General features: G+C 47.2%; 1 protein-coding gene across 1 annotated transcript in view; it reads right to left on the bottom strand.

The window, feature by feature from the left end:
- The window catches only part of LOC126182163 (palmitoyltransferase ZDHHC6), a 130,746-nt gene that overhangs the window by 52,323 nt on the left and 57,952 nt on the right, over nt 1-20,471 (bottom strand). The gene's annotated exons all lie outside the window — the stretch shown is intronic.

The following is a 20,471-nucleotide window of genomic DNA, read 5'->3' as shown; positions in this document are numbered from 1 at the left end:
TAAATAACTCTTATATAGCAGTAGTAGCCTTATACAGGGAACTTTCAGGTAACTTAAGCATTTTTTTTGAAACAGTTAGATGCACTCTTAACACACATATTTAAACTCAGTAGAGATGTCATAGTTGTTGGAGACTTCAATGCAAATTTCCTAACGAACTCCAGAGACAGAGTAGATCTTGAGAACTTGATGTCCTCATATAATCTTGTTTCTGTTGTAAATTTTCCCACCAGAATAACTTCACAAACAAAATCATTAATTGATAATGTATTTATTGACATAACCAAGATTGATGATATAGCTGTCAGGCAAGTTCTGAATGGTCTCTTTGACCATGGACAAAGACTCACCATTAACAATTCAAGTATTTGTGAGATTAATAGTGGTCCCAGCTGGAAAATTACTAGGAAATCTACTGATGAAACTATTCAGATCTTTAAATCACGTCTCCAAAACATAGACTGGAGTCCAGTATATAATGTAGAAAATGCCAATTCCAAATACAACCTTTTCAGTAATGAAGTGGCTCTAATATTTGAAAGTACCTTCCCAAAAAGAATATCTAGTGCCTTCTGCCGTGGAAGTCGAACACGCAGCAGAACAAATGGACGTGGTCAGCCCATAGAGGGCTCCGCTTCCGCGGCGGCTATTCTGCGCAGTGGCTCTCGCGCAGCGAGGGCACCACCGCTAAGCCACGTGCAGAAAGCGGCCAAGAGCCGCTCCCTCCGGTTTCGTATATAGGGACCCGCTCTGCCCTAGTCCAGTCAGTCTGGTACTCACTCTGGATTTCGTTTCTATCTTGGCGGTACTGCGTTCTGGTCGTTGCTCGTTGTTGACATTTGCCTGGCTCTGGTTCCGAGTGGATTTACGTTTGGTGTTTGGTGTTGTGGCTTCCACAAGCCTCCGTTGTTTATCTTTTCCTTGTGTTGCTCATAGTCGGTCGTGGTCGGTTGCTGTCAGTTGTCGTTGGTTTGTCGTCCGACTCGTCCTGTGTTTACCCATTGGTGCGTGCTCCACCGCCGGCGGCTTCCCCACCTGGCGGCTCCGATCCACAGCCCAAGGCGTTCCCGCTGTTGGTTGTGGTTACAACAGAATATATAAAACCTATACTAAAAAATCCACCAACAAGCCTTGGATTACCACTGGAATTAGGATTTCTTGCAAAAGAAAGAGAGAGTTGTACATTGCCTCAAAAATATCAGATGACCCTAACCTTTTAAATCCTAACTATAAAAAAATACTGTAAAATATTGAACAAAGTCATTCTGAAATCAAAAAGGGTGTATCTGTGTTCAAAAATTAATAACTCCACTAATAAAACCAAAACTATATGGGAAGTGATACGAAATGAGACTGGTGCAAATTACCCCAACAAGACCCTAAATATTGCCCTTAACAATGAAGGTAAGCTAGTTCAAAATCAAGATATTGTAGCTAAAATCTTTAATGAGCACTTTCTAACTGTTGCTGAGAAAACAGCATGCAAAGGCTCTTCAGAAAAGGCAATAAAAACTTTGAAAGAACTTTTCCCTAACTCTATAGACATGATAGGTAAGGCCCCCATAACCGTGCAAGAAGTAAAAAAAACCATAGTGTCTCTAAAAAGTAAAAATTCGTCAGGTGTAGACAATATTTCCAGCAAACTGCTAAAAGCCAGCTGTAATCAACTCTAAAGTTCTAGCTCATATATTCAATTCCTCTCTAAATCAAGGTATCTTCCCTGACAGAATGAAGTATGTTACTGTGAAGCCCCTCTACAAAAAAGGTGATCCCACAGATGTTTCCAACTATCGTCCTATCTCTCTTGTAACAGCATTTTCTAAAGTCTTTGAAAAATTAATATACGCCAGGATTGTCAATCACCTTGAAAAATTTGCACTAATTAGTAAACAACAATTTGGTTTCAGATCAGGCATATCTACATCCGAAGCAATTTATGCACTTACAAATAATGTTTTAGAATGCCTTGACAGGAAAAAATTGGAGACACCAACGTATCAAAGTCTGTGTATTTTTGCTACTTTCATTCGGTGATGTGCTATGGAATAATCTTTTGGGGCAACTCACCACTTTCAAAAAAAATTTTTGTAAGCCAGAAAAATGTAGTCCGATTTATATGTAGTGACCCTCCAAGAACCTCATGTCGAAATCTCTTTAAACAGTTAGGTATATTAACAACTACCTCACAATATCTCACTCATGGCTTTCACTCTTCTCTTCTGAATATGAAACAAATGAGGCATACCATCATTATAACACAAGGCGGAAAGGTGATATGCACTGTGAACGGAAAAATCTCTCTCTGGTGCAAAAAGGGGTAAAGTACACAAGTACAAAAATCTTTAACGCACTCCCAAGTAATATAAAGTGTCAAAGAAAATAAAATGCTATTAAAAAAAATAGCTAAAGGAATTTCTATTGGAAAAATGTTTCTACTCTTTAGATGACTTCTTCAACAGAGATAAGTAATTTGAGTAGTAATTCAGATTATTTCCTTTGTCATTGTTATCTGTATTGTTTTTTTATCACTATTGTATTTTTGTATTGTATTGTTTATTATCTTGATTATATTATTGTATTGTACCAATTTTGAATCATTCATCTACCATGTGTAATATACCAGTATGTATTGTATTGTATGATATCTACAGGGTTATTACAAATGATTGAAGCGATTTAACAGCTCTACAATAACTTTATTATTTGAGATATTTTCACAATGCTTTGCACACACATACAAAAATTCAAAAAGTTTTTTTAGGCATTCACAAATATTCGATATGTGCCCCTTTAGTGATTTGGCAGACATCAAGCCGATAATCAAGTTCCTCCCACACTCGGCGCAGCATGTCCCCATCAATGAGTTCTAAAGCATTGTTGATGCGAGCTCGCAGTTCTGGCACGTTTCTTGGTAGAGGGCGTTTAAACACTGAATCTTTAACATAACCTCACAGAAAGAAATCGCACAGGGTTAAGTCGGGAGAGCGTGGAGGCCGTGACATGAATTGCTGATCGTGATCTCCACCACGACCGATCCATCGGTTTTCGAATCCCCTGTTTAAGAAATGCCGAACATCGTGATGGAAGTGCGGTGGAGCACCATCCTGTTGAAAGATGAAGTCGGCGCTGTCGGTCTCCAGTTGTGGCATGAGCCAATTTTCCAGCATGTCCAGATACACGTGTCCTGTAACGTTTTTTTCGCACAAGAAAAAGGGGCCGTAAACTTTAAACCGTGAGATTGCACAAAACACATTAACTTTTGGTGAATTGCGAATTTGCTGCACAAATGTGTGAGGATTCTCTACCGCCCAGATTCGCACATTGTGTCTGTTCACTTCACCATTAAGAAAAAATGTTGCTTCATCACTGAACGCATCCTCTTCCACGAGCTGTTGCAACCGCGCCGAAAATTCAAAGCGTTTGACTTTGTCATCGGGTGTCAGGGCTTGTAGCAATTGTAAACAGTGAGGCTTCTGCTTTAGCCTTTTCCGTAAGATTTTTCAAACGGTCGGCTGTGGTACGTTTAGCTCCCTGCTTGCTTTATTCGTCGACTTCCGCGGGCTACGCGTGAAACTTGCCCGCACGCGTTCAACCGTTTCTTCGCTCACTGCAGGCCGACCCGTCGATTTCCCCTTACAGAGGCATCCAGAAGCTTTAAACTGCGCATGCCATCGCCGAATGGAGTTAGCAGTTGGTGGATCTTTGTTGAACTTCGTCCTGAAGTGTCGTTGCACTGTTATGACTGACTGATGTGAGTGCATTTCAAGCACGACATACGCTTTCTCGGCTCCTGTCGCCATTTTGTCTCACTGCGCTCTCGAGTGCTCTGGCGGCAGAAACCTGAAGTGCGGCTTCAGCCGAACAAAACTTTGAGAGTTTTTCTACTTATCTGTAGTGTGTCGTGACCATATGTCAATGAATGGAGCTACAGTGCATTTATGAAATCGCTTCAATCATTTGTAATAGCCCTGTATATTCTATCTGCTTTGACTTGTTCCACATCCATGTGTAATCACGCCATACTGGATCTATGGAATATGTATCTCAAATAAAATAAATAAATAAATTGCTCAATGTAAATATTACGACCATAAAAATGGGCAACTAGCAACTACACAAATATTGCATAAGCACGTAAATAACAAACATCAATAAGTAAATGGACTATATGTAACTGTACTGGGATGTATCCAATGCAACTGGACAACAAGCAGGAAATAAACAGTTTAAACTTGACACTCTATATGATGCATTTATTTATGTCATAGGTTTTGATACTTGGTGGGATCAGTTAACTCATTGATCTGGCTATGTGCTTGTACTTTCCTTCATTTCTTTGTGATTTTTCATAGACCCATGAAGAAAGAACTTTTATGGAAGCAGAACAAGTGAAGAAATAACACAACACAATAGAAACAACTCACAGAAACTTAATCTCTACACTGTATTAACAATAACTAATCACCATTTCTCATTCAATAATGTTCCAAATTGTTTTTGCTTTATTCTCGGATGGTTTCATTGATTACTTGTAAATAATGTATGTTCTTCACTCTACAGCAGACTGAAAATTTTACAATGCTAGTGCTAATGAAGTTTCAACTCTTGCTACTATCATCTCTCTGAATTACGAAGACCTGTCTGTTCCTAGCACAAGATACTTTCTAACTCCAGCAGTTAAACACTCCCAGTCCCTACTTCTGTTTAGTTTAACTTTACTCTCGTTTGTGTTGAGCGAACAAAAGATTACACATTGTTATCAGAATATGTTTACAACAAACTTAAACTTCCCTTTTACTTTGTCTTATTTATGAATATTCCTAGTATTCCCCTCATAATTTCTCACTGCACATTGTGACTGAATCACTATTTATGATTCTGTGATGCATTTTTCTTCTATGATCTGTACCTAACTGGCTAGCACATTTTACTTTTAAAATTTGACTGTCTTGGACCAATAACTATTGCTGGTACATGTAAATGGCTGAAAATACTTATCTTTAAAAACAATGCACTATGTCTTTCAAATCTTGGTGGAAACTTTACTGCCAAAAAAAAAAATTGAAGCTAGAAATCACTAACTCCACACATCTGTGACCTGAATAATCTGTCAGAAAATTTCCACACACAATGACTTCCCAGTCAAGTCAGCATAATCATATTAACACTAACTATTTTATTAAGCATAACATATCTTTTGATCCCACCAGATGCATCAATCTGTTGATACAGTACGGTATGCCTACATCTAATGGGGTCAGTATAAGTGGGGAACAAACCAGCTTCTCCAGCCAGCAGGTCCCGTGAACCTGCCAATTTAAGGCCAAGCAACTGCACCATTCGCATTTCTATCCACAAGTTAATATGTTCACCTCCACGGCAGACTGAAGTACTGATGGTGACTCTGCACTACACCAGTTACTATTTCGACTGTTCACGTTATAACTGGGCCTGCTTGGGATCGAAGTACAATGAGCTCCACCTACTGCTGCTGACTTCTACTCTAGCAGACTGTGCTACCACTAGGCTAAGTGATTAATCTCAGGCTCGCTTACGAGTGATTTCCAGCAGTGTAATTCAAGTTGTGGTCCCACCGAATGTTTTCATCTGCAGTCCTGGAAAATTCACAAGATCAGTAACTCTTATGAACTGAGTGTCATTCATTTTGTGACTAACTAATTAAGATGGTTTATGGGACCAAACAGCAAGGTCATCAGTCCCGCAATTCTGAAGTTACTCACAGAAGAAAGAGGGTCCACTAAAAGTGGACAGATCCAGTCAGGGGAGTCAAATGATAAAATAAAGAAGTTAAAACACACACAGTAAAGGGCATAAAAGGTGAGACCAAATCTAAAAACTGGAAAAAAAAGAATGGTCTTTCCATGGGGGAATGGTCATGGGGTCCCAGACCGAGAAGAAATGAAGAGAGGTTTCAACCACAACCACCCTGTCTGTGCTCCAGGAGTAAAGCAAAATCTTAAATCTGGAAATAAAAACCACTTTCATGGAGGAAACTGAGGACCAGTTCAACCAACCATGAATCGTTTGCTAATTTTAAATTTAAGGAATTTAGAAGACTATACTTGGCACGAAGGGCCAAAAGAAGGGGACATTCCACTAATATGTGGGATTCTGTCAGTCTGACTCCACAGCCACATTGTGCGGACAGTTTGTTATGGAGGAGGAAACAATGGTAGAGCGTGGTATGATAATGCATAGACAGCATAAAACAGTACACTCCTTCCAAGAGGAGCAGAAGGAAGAGTGACAAACTGCAGCAGATGCCTTGATTGTGCGGAGTTTATTACTATGAACAGTAGCACACCAGATGGCATTCCATTTTTGGGCAAAGAGAGATTTGACATAGACCCGCATACCCGCAGCTGGAATCGTGAAAGCAAATTTGGGAGGGGGGGTGGGGGGTTTAGTATCTGCTTCTCTACCCAAATGGTCAGCCAGTTCATTCCCTGGGATGCCCACATGACTTAGGAGCAGGCAGCACAGCCAAGGGCAGAGAGAAGGTCATGGATAGAAGATACCAAAGGGTAATGAGAGTAGCACCGTTCAATAGCCTGCAGGCTGCTCATTGAGCCGGAACAAATTAAAACACTGTGGAGGAAGGCCTGAGAAACAAAATGGAGGGCTCTGTGAATGGGTAGAAGCTCTGTCGTGGACAAACTGTATGTTCCCAGCAATAAATGGTGTTCCACGACAGTACAAGACGTGAAATTATCTCTCACCTTCTCGACAGTGTAGAAGATCGTGAAATCCTGGAACTCTGCAAGGATGGCACGTAAAAAACACCAGAAAACCAATGGGGCGATAGAGACCTTAGGACCCTGGAATAGGTAGGTCCTAATCCATGGCCTAGGCACCATCCAAGAGGGGGTGTGAAAGAAAATACATGGGTTGCATTCCAGTGAGTGGATACAGAGATCCCGACAGAGGGAAGTGAGATGCATGCCAACCGGCAACACCACCTGTGGGTGGTTGTCAGGAGGGAGACATCCTTCATTTGAAAAGAGGACAGGGTACACAGGATGGTCAGGGAATTGGCAAATGGCGACTACATAAGAAACCAGGAGTTGGCTCTGTTGTATCTGTAGAGGAGGAATACCCTCTTCTGTGAGGAGACTGTCAATGGGACTAGTGCGAAAGACACCAATAGCTCTAGGCACCTCACAATAGAGAACAGGCTCAAGTAGTTGCAGAGTGGAAGGAGCCGCTAAGCCATAAGCCTGACTACTGTAAGCTAGTCTGGACAAGACCAGTGCATGGTACAGTTGGATAAGAGTGGTATGGCCTGCATCCCAAGATGTGTGGGCCAAGAGTTGGAGATCTTTAAACTTTCGCATGCATATAGTCTTTAGGTGGCAAATATGGGGCAGCCATGTAAGCTTCTTATCAAAAATAGCACCCAACAAATGGGACTGTGCTACAACTTTGAGGAGCTGGTTGCCTAAATAAAGTTCTGGATCAGGGTGTACTGTGGGTCAACGACAGAAATCCATAACCTGTGTTTTGGATGGAGAGAACAGGAAGCCACGGCAGATGGCCCATGTAGCAACCCATCAGACGGCACCTTGGAGCCGGCGCTCAGCAGATGTTACCAAGTGGGAGCTGCACCAGGTGCAAAAATCGTCGACATACAACGCCGGGGTAACCACAGGCCCAACAGAAGTTGAGGAAGAGTGTGACACTTAGCACAGAACCCTGTGGGATACCATTCTCCTGAATCCGTATGAAGTGCCAACTCGAACCCAGAAGAGCTGATGAGATAAAATCTCATGGATACAAATCATGGAAGGTAACTAAAATGTGATGGCACCAGCCATGTTGTATCCCTTATGTAGGTCAAAAAACATCATTACATGTCTACCCCAGCTTCAGCTGGTTCTCCCATCCCCCTCCACCTCCCTCTCCTCTTCCCCTGCAGTTCCCGCAACCTCTTGTCCAGGAGCTACTCCCCTCCCCGGCCAAAGAAGTGCCCCCTTCTTTGGCACCAGCTGGTGATGCGGCTCTCCCTCCTACCACAATTCGGCCACAAATCCTGCCATCTGTGCACCCCAAGGTCGCCCACTCTTTTGGTTTCGGATCTTATTTATGGATGTCACCCCACCCTTGTCAGTGACGACCACTGACCAAGTGACACGGCCTCCTCTCAGCTTCTTTATGTCTAACATGGACTCTCGCCACATGATCATTCAGTGGAATTGCAGTGAATACTATCATCACCTACCAGAAATACAACGTCTTCTCTCCTACTATTCTTCGTTCTCTCTTGTTCTTAAAGAAACACACTTCTGTAATGGCTGCTCTCCAACATTTCATGGTTATCATGGTTATCAGCTGTTCTGTTGAAACAATGCTGGCCCCGGGGTACCATCTGATGGGGTCTGCACTTTGGTTTGCTCTGATATCATTAGTGACTGCTGGTACTGGCAGTAGTTTGTGTAAAATTCTCTGCCAGCATCTGTACAATGTCTCCAGGCACTGTTTGGAGACAACCCTCTTTTAGCATTGCTGCTATTGGTAAATGACTGCATTTACCAGAAATCCACCTGATGGCTTCCCAACCTTCCATAGAACAGCACAGAGTCCAGGAACACTTGCCATGACTTATTCTTTCTCTTCTTAATTATGCTCAAGCCACGGCTCTTGTGACTCTACAGGCTATGAGGCTGTCTGCAGTACGGCAGCATTTAAATGGTCCCAAACACACGCCTGTCATGGAAGGCTGAACAGCACTCATCTGTCCACCAAAGTACGGATCACATCCTACTAAAAAACAACCTGGAAGCAATAGCGGTTAGACTGCACATGACTCCGGCAATGTCTACCACCCTGCAGGTAGGCCATTTCCTTATGTTGAACTGTCTACCTTAATACAGCAACTCCTGCCCCCGTTTCTCCTCTTTGGAGCTTCAATGTCCACAACCCACTGTGGGGGAGTGCCGCTTCAAGGGTTGGGGGGGGGTCTCCTAATTGACCGACTTATTACAGACTTCAATTTGTCTCTCCCCAGTGACAGTTTCCCTACCCACTTCAGTGGCGCTCAAGGCACCTTCATTGCTATCGATCTCACAATCTCCTCCCCTTCTCTCATGGATTCCCTACATTGGTCATCCCACAATGACCTTCATGACAATGACCTTCATGACAGTGACCACTTTCCGGTGATTCTATCGTTCCCCGGCAGTTGCCAGGCAGGCAGGCTTCCACTTTGGGCATTCCGCAGGGCCAGTTGGCCTTTGTATACGTCTGTTCAGCACTTCAAAATCTGCCCCTCTAACTGCATTGATGCAGTCACGCCAAGCATCTCTGCCACTATTCTTCATGCTGCTGGCACTGCTGTCCCTTTGTCCACAGGTCACCTCATCACCAACCAGTACCATGTTGGACCAAGGATGTAGCAGTTGCTGTTCAGGACTGCCAATGGGTGCTACAGCGATTTAAACAGCACCCTTCACAAACTAACCTTCTTGCTTTAAAGTGTCTCTGTACTAAGTCTTGTCACCTTATTAAGCAGAGTAAAAAGGAATGCTGGGAGCACTATGTTTCCTTCCTGGGGACATGTGTCTTTTCATTGCAGGTTTGGTCCAAGCTCTGTAGCCTTCCGGGCAGCCGGCAATAGTCAGCTATCCAGAGCCTTAACCTCCAAGGCGCTCTGTCCACTGATCCATTGGTTCTTGCAGAACACTTTTTGACCCTGTAGCAGTGTGACTTCTGGATAGGATGATCTCCAGCTGACCATTTACTCAGATTGGAAACAGAAATATGACATGCTTTTACTAACCGCAAGAACCAAAAGCACCTCATGGTTGGTGGGTTATATGGCTTCAAGTCACATCCATAGAACATAACTTTGACCTTCTCTGGGATGGTATCTCCCTCAAAAGCCAGAAAGAAGGCACCAGTATTTTTGTGGTTGTGTTTGTGACCCTTCTGCACACTTTGAACAAAATGAATGCCGTGTCACTCCACATTAGCCCAGAGTTCCCATCAGTTTGCAGGATGAGGTCTCTGTGAAAAATCACTTCGTGGAACGTATCCAGAGATTAGTGTCGAGTAATAGACATTGGGACATTGTCAGCATGAAGAGCTGCAGATTGGGTGGCAGGAAAAGCTTTGACCAACAGGAGTCCAACCGCATCCTAGTAAAAGGCTCCACTTCAACAAACTTGTCCTCGACATTCTCCACAAAAAACAATGGCTTTCTGGAGGTGAATGTGGCCCCATCCATCCTAGCATAGATGAGGTAGCAGGGAAAGTGTTTCATCCCAAGACAGTGAATCTGGCCCTCCACCCCCACTGTAGCCAGGGAACGGAAGGCTGCCACGTCATATGAAACAGAATTCAATGATCCTTCCCATTCAAAGAGATGGCTGTTTGAGAATGGCCCGCTTGATACACTTCATGTGCCAAGCATCCGCCCTGATAGCACTCGCACCAATCAGGGGCTCTCCCCATGGGCACCACGCAGCCAAGAAGACAAGAAACCACTCCTTGACATACATGGGGAGGGAACAGCTCAGGTATCAAAATCGTGATCCTCATGTTGTCAGGGGGCTCATTCAGGTGGGTACATAACAGCCCCACCACACGGACTGGCTACATGTGCTGGTGGCCTACCAGGCTGGAATGAGGCTAAAGCAGGGAAGGGAGAGGAGGAGGAAGGGGAGAGAGGAATCCACACCATGGATGCTAGGGAGGGAGTTCTTCCCTACACAGCCTGTACTAAAAACAGAAAATTGTGAAGGTCATGCCTCAAGCGGGGACCTGAATGCCGAAAAGGATGAAAGAACAGGCAGAAGGGACAAATCGCAAGCATTACAGAGAACCAGGTGGATAGCTGGGTCGATGTAAATCAGAACACAGAGAGAGGTAAAGGAGGGGGCAAGAGGGAAGGAGTGAGGATAGGGAGGGAAGGCAGGGTGAAGGAAATGCAGCCAGGGGGAGAAGAATGGGCTGCAATAGCTCGGGGCCCCACGTGTGCCATGCACAACCTCACAAAAGAACCATGAGCCCCCAGGGAGGATTTATTGTGGGTTTCAGGGTATTTAAAAAGTGTTAATAAATGAGTTTTAATTGGAGACTGAAAAACCGGTGATGAGGAGGTTCCAGTTCAGTGGGATAGTATGGCTACCACGGACGCTCAATTTCTGTAATTTTTCAACATCGTAAATTGGACTGACACTTCATGGATTACAGATCTACAAGAATTAAAAAGGAAGTATAAATTTATTGAAAGTTTAATTTGTTTTGCGCTTGATAAAGAGGTACACACAAAAGCTTTATGCCCATTAGATCCATCATTAGCAGAGGTGTTACATGTAACTCGTGCTTTTCAAATTTCGTAAGTGGCTCAGCAAATGTTTTCACTGACTTTGAAGCACCTATGAAGGACCTGGTGGGACCAAGAAACTACACAGAAATTTTCCTTTCAATCCCGATACATTAAATATGTCTCATCTGATGGTGGCCTGCCAAGACCATTCTGGCTCCAGTCATATGGTTAAGATGCAATATATTCATTTATTGCCTAATTGTCCTGATTTTTTCACTTTACATCCATATCACGAATTCCCTCACTCTGAAACTGAGTGCCAACTGTGCTTCCACAAGGGACACACAGCGAAAGTGTCAATGTCCAACAGGAGCCCTGTCACATGTTTCTATAAGAGACACCCACAAGATTACTGGAAGCGAACATGCAGTGCATTGGTTCTACCACAAATAATGAGACATGTGGAAATTAAGAATGTACCTGTTACATTTTTATTTGATACTGGTGCATCTGTCACTATGAACAATGAATAAATGTGCTTTAGTATAGGTGCTCTGCCTTTGGACTCTGTGCATTTCAAATTGTAAGCTTAAGGACATCATAAAATTCTGTCTTTCCAGCCCACACTTCTAACCACTGCGCTGTGTAAGTTGCAGCTCACAGCTACATGTTGTAACACTGGAGCAGGAACAGAAAACAGCAAAATCATCCACAAATAAGAAGCACTGTACAGGACTACTTACCTAGATGTGATACTGTTGATGGCTATGGCAAAGAGGGTAACACTTAAAACATTCCCCTGAGTGGCACCATTCTTTTGCTCAAAACAACATGACAGTGTGTCACCACCTCGGGTCCTAAAATACCAATGAGACAGGAAAGACTGTATGAAGATGGAGAAGGGGCCACAAAAGCCCCATTGATGCAGCTGTGCGAGAATACAGTGTCTCCAAGCAGTATCGTACGTCTTAATGACATCGAAGAACATACATTGATATTTACATAGGAAAGCCTGCTGAATATCCACCTCTAGTAGGGTTAGGTTGTTGACAGAGGAGCAGAATCTCCAGAACATACACAGAGAGCAGCTAAGGAGTTGCATGGTCTCTAACAACCAGGCCAGACAACAGTTAACCATTCACTCCACGATCTTTCCTACACAGCTCATTAAGGCGATACTCCGATAACTACTGGGAGATGTGTGGTCCCTTCCTGGTTTGAGGAGAGGTTTGAAAGTGCCTCTCTCCACGAGTTGGTTGGTTTGGGGGGGATTAAAGGGACCAGACTGCGACGGTCATCGGTCCCTTTTTCCAAAAAAAAGTAAAACCACCCAAAGAGAATAAAAAACGAACAACAGGAAAGACGTCAGACGACACAGGACAAGAAATACTCCTACAGAGATCAGACGAAACAAATTAAAATCACACAGAGTGTGACAGTGGTTGGCCGACCATAGAGATAAAAAGGAAAAGCCAACCACCGAGAACACATTAAAAACTCAGCGTAAAAGCGTAGGCCAATGGCCAGAATCAACACAAAAGAACAGAACAAACACACAGAGTAAATAATAAAAACCCCCTGCCCGAATAAAACGGAAAACTAAGTCAGCCATACCAGGGACATCACATAAGAGGGCAGGGAGCGTATCAGGCAGCGCAAATGTCTGCCTGACCACAGCTAAAAGGGGGCAGGCCAACAAAATGTGGGCCACTGTCAAAGCCGCCCCGCAGCGACATATTGGAGGGTCCTCCCGGCGCAGTAAATAACTGTGTGTCAGGTGGGAGTGGCCAATGCGGAGCCGACAAAGGACGACAGAGTCCCTGCGGTTGGCTCGCAGGGATGACCGCCACACAGTCGTCGTCTCCTTGATGGCACGGAGTTTATTGGGCATGATCCGATTGCGCCATTCAGCATCCCAAAGCGCAAAAACTTTTCGGCGGAGGACTGCCCGCAAATCAGTCTCTGGGAGGCCAACGTCCAGAGACTGTTTACTCGTGGCCTCTTTCGCCAGGCGGTCAACATGTTCATTGCCCGGGATACCGACATGACCGGGGGTCCACACAAAGACCACAGAGCGGCCGCAACGCGCAAGAGTATGCAGGGACTCATGGATAGCCATCACCAGACGAGAACGAGGAAAACACTGGTCGAGAGCTCGTAAACCGCTCAGGGAATCGCTACAGATAACGAAGGACTCACCTGAGCAGGAGCGGATATACTCTAGGGCACGAAAGATGGCGACTAGCTCAGCAGTGTAAACGCTGCAGCCAGCCGCCAAGGACCGTTGTTCAGAATGGTCCCCTAGAGTTAGCGCATACCCGACACGACCAGCAACCATCGAACCGTCGGTGTAAACAATTCCAGAGCCCTGATACGTGGCCAGGATGGAATAAAAGCGGCAGCGGAAGGCCTCTGGAGGGACCGAGTCCTTCGAGCCCTGTGCCAAGTCGAGCCGAAGGCAAGGGCGAGGAACACACCACGGGGGTGTACGCAGAGGCGCCCGGAAAGGAGGTGGAACTGGGAAAAACCCAAGCCCGCAGAGAAGCTCCTTGATGTGTACGGGCGATCGGACAACCCGACCGGGGCCGACGGTCTGGCAGATGGACGACTGACTGCGGGAACAGGACACGATAATTTGGATGCCCGGGCAAGCTAAAAACATGGGCAGCATAAGCGGCCAGCAAACGATGGCGTCGGAACCGCAGTGGAGGTACACCTGCCTCCACTAGGAGGCTGTCCACAGGGCTGGTGCGGAAAGCACCAGTGGCAAGGCGTATCCCGCTGTGGAGAATTGGGTCCAGCACCCGCAACGCAGATGGGGATGCTGAGCCATAAGCTAGGCACCCATAATCCAGGCGAGACTGGATTAACGCCTGGTAGAGCCGCAACAGGGTAGAGCGGTCGGCGCCCCAGCGGGTGTGGCTCAAACAACGCAGGGCGTTGAGATGCCGCCAACACGCTTGTTTAAGCTGCCGGATATGAGGCAGCCAAGTCAACCGGGCATCAAAAAGGACACCCAAAAACCTGTGGGTCTCCACCACAGCAAGAAGTTCGTCGGCAAGGTAAAGCCGCGGCTCAGGATGGACCGTTCGGCGCCGGCAGAAATGCATAACGCGGGTCTTGGCAGCCGAAAACTGAAAACCACGCGCTACAGCCCAAGACTGCGCCTTGCGGATTGCGCCCTGTAGCTGACGTTCAGCTGCTGCAATGCTAATAGAACTATAGTAAAGACAGAAGTCGTCAGCATACAGGGAAGCGGAGACCCGAATTTCCTACTGCCGCAGCGAGACCGTTTATTGCAATTAAAAACAGGCAGACACTGAGGACAGAGCCCTGGGGTACACCGTTCTCCTGGACGAGGGAGGAACTATACGAGGCCGCGACTTGCACGCGGAAGGTACGATACGACAGAAAATTTCTGATAAAGATCGGCAGAGGGCCCCGAAGACCCCATCCATGAAGCGTAGAAAGGATGTGATGACGCCATGTCGTATCGTACGCCTTCCGCATGTCGAAAAAGACAGCGACCAGGTGCTGACGGCGGGCAAAGGCTGTACGGATGGCCGACTCAAGGCTCACCAGATTGTCGGTGGCGGAGCGGCCTTTACGGAACCCACCCTGAGACGGAGCCAGAAGGCCCCGAGACTCCAGCACCCAATTTAAGCGCCGGCTCACCATCCGTTCAAGCAACTTGCAAAGAACGTTGGTGAGACTAATGGGACGGTAGCTGTCCACCTCCAGAGGGTTCGTTCCAGGTTTCAAAATGGGGATGACAATACTTTCCCGCCATTGCGACGGAAACTCACCCTCGACCCAGAGACGCTTGTAAAGGTCGAGGAGGCGTCGCTTGCAGTCCACTGAAAGGTGTTTCAGCATCTGACAGTGGATGCGATCTGGCCCGGGAGCGGTATCAGGGCAAGCGGCAAGGGCACTCTGAAATTCCCACTCACTTAATGGAGCGTTGTAGGGTTCAGAAGCGTTGGTGCGAAAAGAAAGGCTCCGACGTTCCATCCGCTCTTTAATGGAGCGGAAGGCCTGGGGGTAATTCGCAGAAGCGGAACTCATAGCAAAATGCTCTGCTAAGCGGTTTGCAATGACGTCGGAGTCAGTACAAACTGCTCCATTCAGTGAGAGCGCAGGGACGCTGGCAGGGGTCCGATAGCCGAAGACCCGTCGAATCTTGGCCCAGACCTGCGATGGAGTGACATGGAGTCCAATGGTGGACACATACCACTCCCAGCACTCCTTCTTGCCTTGGCGGATAAGGAGGCGGGCCCGCGCACGCAGCCGTTTGAAGGCGATAAGGTGGTCCATGGAGGGATGTCGCTTGTGACGCTGGAGCGCCCGCCGGCGATCTTTAATCGCTTCAGCGATCTCAGGCGACCACCAAGGCACAGCCCTCCGCCGAAGGGACCCAGAAGAATGGGGAATGGCAGACTCGGCGGCAGTGACGATGCCGGCGGTGACCGATGTAACCACCGCATCAATGGCATCAGTTGAGAGAGGCTCAATAGCGGCAGTGGAGGAGAACAAGTCCCAGTCAGCCTTATTCATAGCCCATCTGCTAGGGCGCCCAGAAGAGTGACGCTGTGGTAGTGACAGAAAAATCGGAAAGTGGTCACTACCACACAGGTCGTCATGCACACTCCAGTGGACAGATGGTAAGAGGCTAGGGCTACAGATTGAAAGGTCAATGGCGGAGTAGGTGCCATGCACCACACTGAAGTGTGTGGAGGCACCATCATTCAAAATCGAGAGATCGAGCTGCGACAATAAATGCTCAACGGTGGCGCCTCGACCTGTTGCCACTGACCCACCCCACAGAGGGTTATGGGTGTTAAAGTCGCCCAGTAATAAGAAAGGTGGCGGCAATTGGGCTATCAGCGCAGCCAGGACATGCTGCGCGACATCACCCTCTGGTGGAAGGTAAAGACTGCAGACGGTAAGAGCCTGCGGCGTCCACACCCTAACAGCGACAGCCTCTAAAGCTGTTTGTAGAGGGACAGACTCGCTGTGAAGAGAGTTAAGGACATAGATGCAGACGCCACCAGACACCCTTTCATAAGCTGCTCGGTTCTTATAATAACCCCGATAGCCACGGAGGGCGGGGGTGCGCATTGCTGGAAACCAAGTTTCCTGCAGAGCAATGCAGAGGAAAGGGTGAAGGCTGATAAGTTGGCGGAGCTCAGCTAGATGGTGGAAGAAACCGCTGCAGTTCCACTGGAGGATGGTTTTGTCCATGGCTGAGAAAGGCGTGCCGGGACTGGGACGGCAGATTACGCCGCTGGGTCACCTGCTGCCTCCGATTGAGCACCCGTGCTAGTGCTATTGCTATTGCTATTCACGGCGTCTGAGGGACCGGCGAGATCGAGGTCCTCAGCGGACGCCAGAATCTCCACCTCGTCCTCAGACGCAAAGCTAGAAGGTAGCGATGGGGTGGCTACCACCGCGCGTTCCTTGGGCTTAGAGCTGCTCTTCTTTGATTTCTCACGCTGCTCCTTGGGTTTAACTGGCTGGGAGGGCTTCACCGATTCAGTCTCCGGGACTGAGGAGGATCGGGAAGCCCTTCGACCTGCAGATTGTGGGCACTTACGCCACTGTCTATCGTCAGCCTTCCCGCCGGTGGAAACCTGGGAAGGGAGGGACCCAAGGGACCCCTTGCGAGCGTGAGAAGCCGAAGAAGTTTGACACTTCTCCGGCTTAGAAGCGGGGACCGACGTCCCCGATGGGGGGGATGGTGTTGCTCCTGAGGTAGGTGGCACAGGAGCAACCCGGTGGGTAGAGCCCCCCACTGGCAAGGGGGCAGGAGGAGTTGTACCACTCGTCAATCCGGCCGGAAGGCGCGAAACTGATGGGGCTAGCACAGGTGTTGTAGCAGCGGCGTAGGAAGTTGTCATTCGCACTGGATGTAATCGGTCGTATTTCCGTTTGGCCTCAGTATAAGTCAGTCGGTCCAGGGTCTTATATTCCATGATTTTGCGCTCTTTCTGGAATATTCTGCAGTCTGGCGAGCAAGGTGAATGGTGCTCCCCGCAGTTGACGCAGATGGGAGGCGGGGCACATGGAGTATCGGGATGAGATGGGCGTCCGCAATCTCGACATGTGAGGCTGGAAATGCAGCGGGAAGACATATGGCCGAACTTCCAGCACTTGAAGCACCGCATCGGGGGAGGGATATAGGGCTTGACGTCACATCGGTAGACCATCACCTTGACCTTTTCCGGTAACGTATCACCCTCGAAGGCCAAGATGAAGGCACCGGTAGCAACCTGATTGTCCCTCGGACCCCGATGAACGCGCCGGACGAAATGAACACCTCTACGTTCTAAGTTGGCGCGCAGCTCGTCATCAGACTGCAAAAGGAGGTCCCTATGGAAAATAACACCCTGGACCATATTTAAACTCTTATGTGGAGTAATAGTAACGTTAACATCCCCCAACTTGTCACAAGCAAGTAACCTGCGTGACTGGGCGGAGGATGCCGTTTGTATCAGTACTGAGCCAGAGCGCATTTTAGACAAGCCCTCCACCTCCCCAAACTTGTCCTCTAAATGCTCGACGAAGAACTGAGGCTTTGTGGAGAGAAAAGACTCCCCATCAGCTCTCGTGCAAACTAAGAATCGGGGCGAATAACTGTTACCTCCATCCTGGGACTTACGCTCTTCCCACGGCGTGGCCAGGGAGGGGAACGTTTTCGGATCGTACTTCTGAGCATTAAATTGAGCCCGAGAACGCTTAGAGACTGCTGGCGGCTGGCCGCCAGCGAGAGATGATGTACCACGCTTCATTGCGGGTCATCCGCCCTGATGCCACCTACTCCGACCAAGGGCCCTCCCCACGGGCGCCACCCAGCCACAGCAAAGGCCACCTGGCAGGATGGCCGTTGCCGGGAGTCCTGATACCCCAGGAGGATAGGCATCTACTCCTTGGCATACGTGGGGAGTTAACGGCGCAGGCATCAGTAGAGCGATCCCTGTGTTGTCAGGGGGCTACAACCAAGAGGGTACATGCCGGCCCCACCACAACGGACTGGCTACCGTGCTGGATCTTAGGTGCAAAACTGTCCAAGGTCGTCGTCGCAGTTAAAAGAAACACTGCAGAGGGCAGCGTGGTAATCGCACCCAGGGACGTATCCCCGCCCTAAAGATCGAAAACGAGCGGGACACCATTGCAACGACGTGAAAGCTGGCTAAAGGTCTAATTGCACGACGGATACAGTGCACCATGTAAGGCGCCCTTCCCCAATTGGCTCGCTCTTCGGAATAATTTAGAAAGATGGAGGTCAAACCCGAGAGGGGACCATCACATAAGGCCAAAACATGTGAGACTCCTTTTAGTCGCCGCTTACGACAGGCAGGAATACCGCGGGCCTATTCTAACCCCCGAACCCGCAGGGGGGTCCACGAGTTGGGGAAGTTACCTGTCTGCCATATAAAATTAAAATGTACAAGGAGAATTTCCTTTGACGATGCTGCAAATGTTGAGGTGTGCATTACCGGATTTGGTCGTGACCAGGTACAGTATTATGAGCCTCAGACAGAGCCAATTCCAGCTCCCATAAGGAGAAAAGGGTAGCTGTAAAATCTCATAATTGTTGGATCTGGAGCTCAACTTTCCCCTCTCTACAGTTGCATGGTAGCGACAAAATACCATTCTAGCTGGTACTGGCAGTAGTTTGTGTAAAATTCTCTGCCAGCATCTGTACAATGTCTCCAGGCACTGTTTGGAGACAACCCTCTCTTAGCATTGCTGCTATTGGTAAATGACTGCATTTACCAGAAATCCACCTGATGGCTTCCCAACCTTCCATAGAACAGCACAGAGTCCAGGAACACTTGCCATGACTTATTCTTTCTCTTCTTAATTATGCTCGAGCCACGGCTCTTGTGACTCTACAGGCTATGAGGCTGTCTGCAGTACGGCAGCATTTAAATGGTCCCAAACACACGCCTGTCATGGAAGGCTGAACAGCACTCATCTGTCCACCAAAGTACGGATCACATCCTAACATGACCTGTGGACTTTGGGATGGGTAAGTTGGCAGTATGATGGATCACTCACATGATGTGGTCCACCCATTTCTGAATGCTGTTGTGGTGTTCAAACACAGCCAGCTGGCTGAGCAGCATCCAGTTAGCCCTGCTGACCATCCATGTTGGTGACTGCTCTTCACGTGGTGTTCCAACCAGCACGTGAATGCAGTCTGAAGTGGTCACTGGGATGAAGGTCATTAGTGATCTCCCACTGAACACAGTCTACGAGGGCAAGAGAGCAGAAAGAGATGTATATGGCTGAGAATGACACAGTAGCAGTGCAGAAATGAGTGTGGGTATCTATGTTAAGGGTGCACAGTTCATGAGATGCCATGAGGCTTTCCAAAACCTGACCCCGAGGGAAAGTAGATGTCAAGTCCCAAAAGACATTATGGGCACTGAAGTCTCCCCGTAGGAAAAATGGTCGTAGGAGTTGTTTAACAAGTTCTATGAGAGCCTCAGTCTATTACATCTGGTGGAGGTAGATGCAGCGAGCAAACAGTGATCCTCCAATACACATGAATTTTGACAGGAACTGCTTGCAGGTCAGCAGCCAGGGGGAGAGCAGAGGAGGTATGCGCATTGTTGACAAATACAGCAACCCCTCCCTTCGGGTCTGTACCAGCGAGGTCATCCTTTCAGTGAGTGGCACAGCCCCATAGCACAGGATTGTAAGTGGCTTTAAAATGTGTTTCTTGTAAACACAAGGGCCGTTGCTGCACATGTATATTTAAGCCATTAATGTTCCACTGTAATATGGGAGCCATCTATCACCGGGGTTGCACTTTCACCCTCTCTTTCCACCAGGGGGTTCACAGTCTGATATCAAGTTCCATTAGCTCTACTGAAGAGTCAAGTGAAATCTCAGATAGTACACGTCGACATCATCAGACTGTTTACTTCCCAACTCTGTTGGTGGTGGATGCTTGGCCTTTGAGTTTTTGCCCCGGGTAGGCTTTGGATTTGATTTCTTTATTAATCCGTGAAAATATTTACATTGCATGGATTTCGTCATTGAATAATAAACAACTTAACAGTTTAAATTTGTTTCTTACACAATAGTTGACAGTGAAATTTTCTTATAACCTAATTTACATTTTTCAGTCTTATATAATTATTATTTCTCCATATAGTTTAACACAGAACTTTCA

Source organism: Schistocerca cancellata, chromosome 1 (assembly GCF_023864275.1).
Source record: "Schistocerca cancellata isolate TAMUIC-IGC-003103 chromosome 1, iqSchCanc2.1, whole genome shotgun sequence".
In the NCBI taxonomy this organism is placed as follows: Eukaryota; Metazoa; Arthropoda; class Insecta; order Orthoptera; family Acrididae; genus Schistocerca; species Schistocerca cancellata.
The sequence above is the reverse complement of the archived record's forward strand: the minus strand, read 5'-3'. Positions and strand labels throughout refer to the sequence as shown.